We start from the raw sequence: 6,155 nt of genomic DNA on the forward strand, positions 1-6,155 counted from the left end.
AATGTGTAAAGATAGTACTTTTACAAAGTACTTGAGAACATGTATTTGGTTACATTTCAATACTGGAGTTAGACTGACATCAGTTTTGTGTTTGTAATAAAAAGGTGACGCTACAACCAGCAGCCGGTTCACTGGCCAACAACCTAATTGTTGCAGTGCATGAGTAACACAAATCAACTACCAACATCTCTAAAGATCACTAATTAACACACTTTCTTAATTTGTTTGAAAAAAAGCAGAAGTGTAAAAAGGACAGTTCACAGTTTTCCTGGAGATTTTGTGCCAAACTACTTCTTGACTGGGAGCAGTTGCCAGGCAACCAGCAGAGACTCAGTGCTGACTGTAGTTTTACACTCTGATTTTAGTGCAGATTGAACAAACAACATGTAACGTGTTAAACAGTGAGCTGTAAAGGTGCTTTCAGGAGACTTCTGGGAGAACCGGTGCTGTTGATCCTCTCATCCAGCTCCGTCTTCCTGTACGACTTGTCATCGTATCAATCTGAGCATTAAGCAGCCTTTCAGCAGACACCATCATCTCAGTCTGAGACTCCACATTTGAGCCTCGACTCCCGTCTCATGTTACAAGACATCCGCTGACAGATGGTGCCAACGTCCTCACATCTGCTGATTCAGCGCAGACCGCATTTTTGTTCGATGGCCAGTTCTGGCGCAACTCTGAGGCTGAAAGTCAATTACCGTGGCGTGATGTTATCATAGCGGGAACAGAGAGCGGCCCAGGAGAGCAGTCTGGGTCGGACTTTTATCTGAAGAGCAGATAGCCGGCAGTGGATATCAGCTCCAACTGCTGCTCAACTCTGAATGTAAAATCTGAACACAGGATACATGAAGCTGCCACTGAAGCCTCACTTCTGACTGATTTTCACCTTCAGGACAAAATATTTGACTAAAAATATGCACAGTAATCACATCATGGCATTTTCTAATTGTAATTTTAAAGAACTAATAGACAGATATCTTAGACTTGTAATTCAAAGTGACCTCTACTGTATAATTTTTCGCGCCACCTGGATGTACCTCCTAAAAAATACTCCATTAATATCAGTACTTCACCACTCAGACCTGATTTTAACCTTGCAGCTGTTTGTACCTCTTATATGGCACTCAATAACTCCAGCTAAATACTGACCTCTTTAATTTTTTTATTACAATTAGCGCACTTTACTTTATTAATACAGAGAAAATAGCTGTAAATATCTAACATTCAACCTAAACAGTGTTTAAAATAATTTGCTATTCGCCAATCAACTGCCATTTCTAAGGAGTATTGCTATGTTAAGGCTCGATGCAACACAATTTTGAATGTTTTCAAACATTTTTACATATTTGTAGCACTAAAACACCTGCACACAATATAGAAATATGAAATAATGAATTGATTGGTGTAAAAGTGGATTACAGCTAGTCACATTTGTATATTTTCACTATTTAAATGATCTTTAAAGCAACAAAAGATGTGCTATTGTGTGCTATTATCTAAGGTGCACAAATAAATTCCATATATTATGCTAAAATGCCTTGGATTTGATATTTCTTTACGGAAGTCAAGGCTCTCATTCAACACTTTTTTAAAACATCAAAACATGTTTTTGTGATTTATGTATATCTACATGCTTACAGCACTTCAAATGACATTCAAACAATGGTTAGTCTAGATGGCTGTGTATCTTTTCATGGTTTTAGATGTGTAATCAAAAGAAAAGTTAGAACTTTCTGCAGGTTGAACTGTTTCCTTTATTCATCCATGGCAGCTATGCGTTATTATTTTCACTGCTGATCTAGTAGTTTTTTCTTTCCTGCTTATTACAAATTGTTGCTGTTGTGATTGAAAACTTGAAAATGTTCTTTTCACTATACAGGATTTACTTCTGCAGTAAACATCAGTTTTCATACACAATTTCAGTGAACACTTAAACTGACATTGTCACCAATGTCGTGAAGGTAAACAGGCACTGATGTAGAACACAGCTGATTCTTGCAATTTATCATGGGTGCTCAGTGGTTAAATTGGGATTTGTTAGGAAGAGGGAGAGAAGTCAGGTTCACAGATTATACTGCTGAAAGTAGAAACAGGGATGATTCTTTATTAAGAGGACCTTCCGAAGAAAATTACACTCTGTGTTCAGTGAATGTGGATTGTTTAGAGCAACAATTTTTAAAACGTCTTTTATTTTAGAAGGATATGTCTCAAATGAAATCAATACAGCAAATGCCCAGATATAAATTTGCTAATGTTTAAAATTATTTATTTACTTTCTCTACATTTTGCTGGCTTGAATGCAGCATCATTTAAAATAATTTGGAAAAAAAAAACACATATATTGGATTTCTACAATTTGATGCAAAAAAATTAAAAAATACACTTATCAGCCACAACATTATGATGAGTGCAGGAGCTTTAAGTTCTTTTGTTCAGACATAAGGATAAAAATCAACAACTTCATTTTCACCTTATGTCTGCACAAAATAACTTAAAACTCTGGCATTAGTAAGAAGACATGACGAACGTTTTTGAGCAATTATGACCACTATTACATTAGTTTTGAGTTCTTTTGTTCAGACATAAGGTAAATAGATAGATGTTGATTACCTTCTTGACAGTTTCGGCAAAAGCTCTCGCCTTCATCAGAAGCGTCTCACTGACAGCATGTGACGTGTCAGCCGGCAGATTTTGACAGCCGGCATTTGCGGTTTTTGATTTCACGGTGAAAACTGTGAATTTGTGCACAGCAGCTCAGCTGTTTGCCTTTAGAGAAGCATTGAGGTTAATATGGCTACGCTGGATGACAGTAACCTGTCAGAAGATGTGAATAATTAATGAAGTGACTGCTGCTGTGTCACCTGTGTTTAATGGCTCAAAGCCTGTGAATCCTGCTGCTGTGATGCTACAGCTGTTTAATAAAGTCAAAGTAATGAAGGCGACATTAAGTTCAGTGTGAGACAGACACTGAAAGCAGATTGAGCTCCGACAGGGTGTGACTTCAGATATCAGGAGGTGATTCGTCCCAGTTTAACCCTGAATACACTTTAACTGACATTTTAATGCCCTAATGCCGTTCCACTGAATCTATCTTCACTTGATGCTTATATTCTGACACTTTAACTTCAAGGATTACACCTAATCGGACACTTCATTCATTCTCCACGCAGTTACACTTTAATTGGCACTTGGATTCCACTCATGCTGAGGTGTTTTTCTCATAAAACGACACATGTCCACCCTGTGAGTTTCAGCCTGTTTCTGCAAATATCTCTGTCCACAGCAAAACGCCAAATTGGGTAACTGTCCAGCTGGGCATGTGTGAAGAACACACAGGGAAGCCAGCAAACCAGTGAAGAAGAAACTAAATACTGCTTCACTGCTGTGGTTGCTCCTTTTCATTTTGAGCGCATCGCTTATTGCAAGCAACAATTTCATCAACAGAAAGTTTGCCCTTATGGCTTTTTCACAAAACAACCAGAAGACCAACATTCTTTGAGATTTACCAACGTGTACACAGTTGTCAAAGCACTGGTGGTGTTTTATTCTTCTTTGTCTTCCTGGCTTAGGTCAAGAAAACAGCAACAAGTTTTTTAGGAGACAAAAATGCTGTTTTAGTCTGGATATTGAACCAATCTATCCAGTTTGTTTTACTCCACCAAGGAATGCGGCGGAGTTATGTGACGATCGGCGTACGTTTGTCTGTCTGTCCGTCTGTTATTCCATCTGTGTGCAACATGACTCAAAAACGGACAAATGGATTTGGATGAAATTTTCAGGGAAGGTCAGAAATGACACAACAACCAACTGATTAGATTTTGGCAGTGATGCAGCTTATAGTCTGGATCCACGGATTTGTCAATCTAGATAGATTTCTGTATTATAGCGATATAGTGGCACGGCGTCACTGTAACTATGACAACAAGTGAACGCTACTTTATGCCTGCTGACGATCACATGATTGCGATCCTACTACAAATCCACCACTGTGGACTAGGGGTGGAGGAAATTTCTGATTCTTGATGCATTGCGATTTGGACGTGGACGAATCTGAATCGATTCACAAACGTCCAAATTTCGATTATTTAAATCTGATAATGAAAGTAATGCAGAAAGCTCTAAATAATGCATAATAGTGCTTTTCTTGTTTAGCATTTTACTTGAACTTGTGCAACAACTTCCCTTAGTGTTTCCATTTACTCTCACACTTCATTCAGTGATTACAGTTAAGGTGAAGCTTTAACTCCTTTCAATACTTTCATTTTAACTACAGGTTTACAGGTTTGTCTTTTGTCTGCTGCCCATGTATTTTAACGCTTTCAAATGCGTCAACCTTGAATTTCCAGTGGAGAGCATGAAATGTAGTCTTCTCTAATTTTAGGCTTTTCCATTCCCTATTAATATGTTAAATCCAGCAAACTGCATCTATCATCCATTCTTCTGTGCAGGTTGTTCAATCGAGCATTTTCCTTCTCAATGGACCACCTGACCAGATGGAAATGAAGGACCAGTGTGCTGCTGGACTGATGAATTGTGCATGTGCATGTGTTTGCATTGTGATTTTTATAGAAAACGTAGGTCACTGTGCTCCATGCAGATATGGAGAGTGATTTATATGGTATTTTAATGATCCTTTAAAGGTTTCACCCTCCAAAAAAGCAGTGTAAACCATTTTATGTTGTAATTATGACCCGGTTGGCTTTGTGCTGGCATTAGGAAAGTGTGTTTTTATTTCTGATCTTTGAGTTAAAGCAAGTGAAGTTTCCGATATTGTGGCACGGCGCTTTAGTAGTGATAGCAAGAACAGCGTGCAGATATCTTTGCTAAAGTGAATCAGTGATGAATCACCCTCATGCATGAATCATACATCAATAATAGCCTCATTTCACACATGATCCATTATGATAAAGACACAGAAATAGAAATGCAAGGCAAAAATAGAGTCAGTCGGCTTCATGGGGGCGTTGCTTTACTTCATTCTGCCCAGTAAGTTCTCTGAAAACGAAGGTAAATCAAGAAAATATTGGCGCCTACAGAAAGTTGTCTGCACTGATTTATTAAAAAGTACGTTTCAGTCACAAGGACCTTTCTTAAGACTTATCAATCATGACGTGACAGTGATTAAATACAGATCATAATACTCTATTTAACTACATAGACTCAAATCATACTACACCTCCAATCCTTACGAAGATACCCCCTTAAATCAGCAGCATATAAGATATAAATCTGTAGTACAAATGCCTGATGAAGTCAAAAGCCAAAGAACATATAAACCAACATGAAGAACAAAAAAACCCAACAAAATATCCATCTGCACCTGGGCAATAATCGCACATCACAGATCGACTATAAAATCAGACACAGACGGTGTTCAAGGGCATCATCTTGGAGCAAATTAGAAAAAACAAGTACAGCAGGGAGTGTGTGGTGTGTCTCTCTGTGGTTGTTTTGCGTCTTTGTGGTTGATTTATGTCTCTTTGTGGTCATTTTGTGTGTGTCTGTGTGATGTGTTTTGGGTATTCGTTTTACATGTCTTTGTGGTTATTTTGTATCTCTCTGTGGTTGTTTTGCATTTCTTGGTGTCCAATCTACAATGTAAATTGTCAAGAAAATAAAGAAAAAACATTAAATGTGTCCAAACTTTTTGACTGGTAGTGTATATACATTATGATATGCATTGAGAACAAAACAAGGCGAGAATGAAGCGTTCCCTTCAATTTTTTAAGCAGTGCGTATACAATTGGGTAGAATTTAGCTATTAAACTGCAGAAACAAGCTGCAGCTCTTCTCTGCTCACGTACAGCTTTTCTTAAATGTCACATACAACAAACCCAGATATGCGTTTTTTTTTCCCCTCTCTGAGTGGAAACCTAAATCTGCCCACTGTGGATGGAGCTATAAGTGGCCATATTAGGGCAGAAATCCAGAATCTCGCAATGAGGGCAAAAAAAAAAAAAAAAAAAGAGAGGGTCCACACACACACACACACACACACACACACACACACACACACACACACACACACACACACACACACACACACACACACAGTTGGAAGTCTTTCCTTACATGACTGTACCTGCTCGCCTGGACAATTCTCTGAACGCACACACACACTCACTCTCTCTCTAACACACACACACACACGCAGG

Source organism: Amphiprion ocellaris, chromosome 19, assembly GCF_022539595.1.
Source record: "Amphiprion ocellaris isolate individual 3 ecotype Okinawa chromosome 19, ASM2253959v1, whole genome shotgun sequence".
Classification (NCBI taxonomy): Eukaryota; Metazoa; Chordata; class Actinopteri; family Pomacentridae; genus Amphiprion; species Amphiprion ocellaris.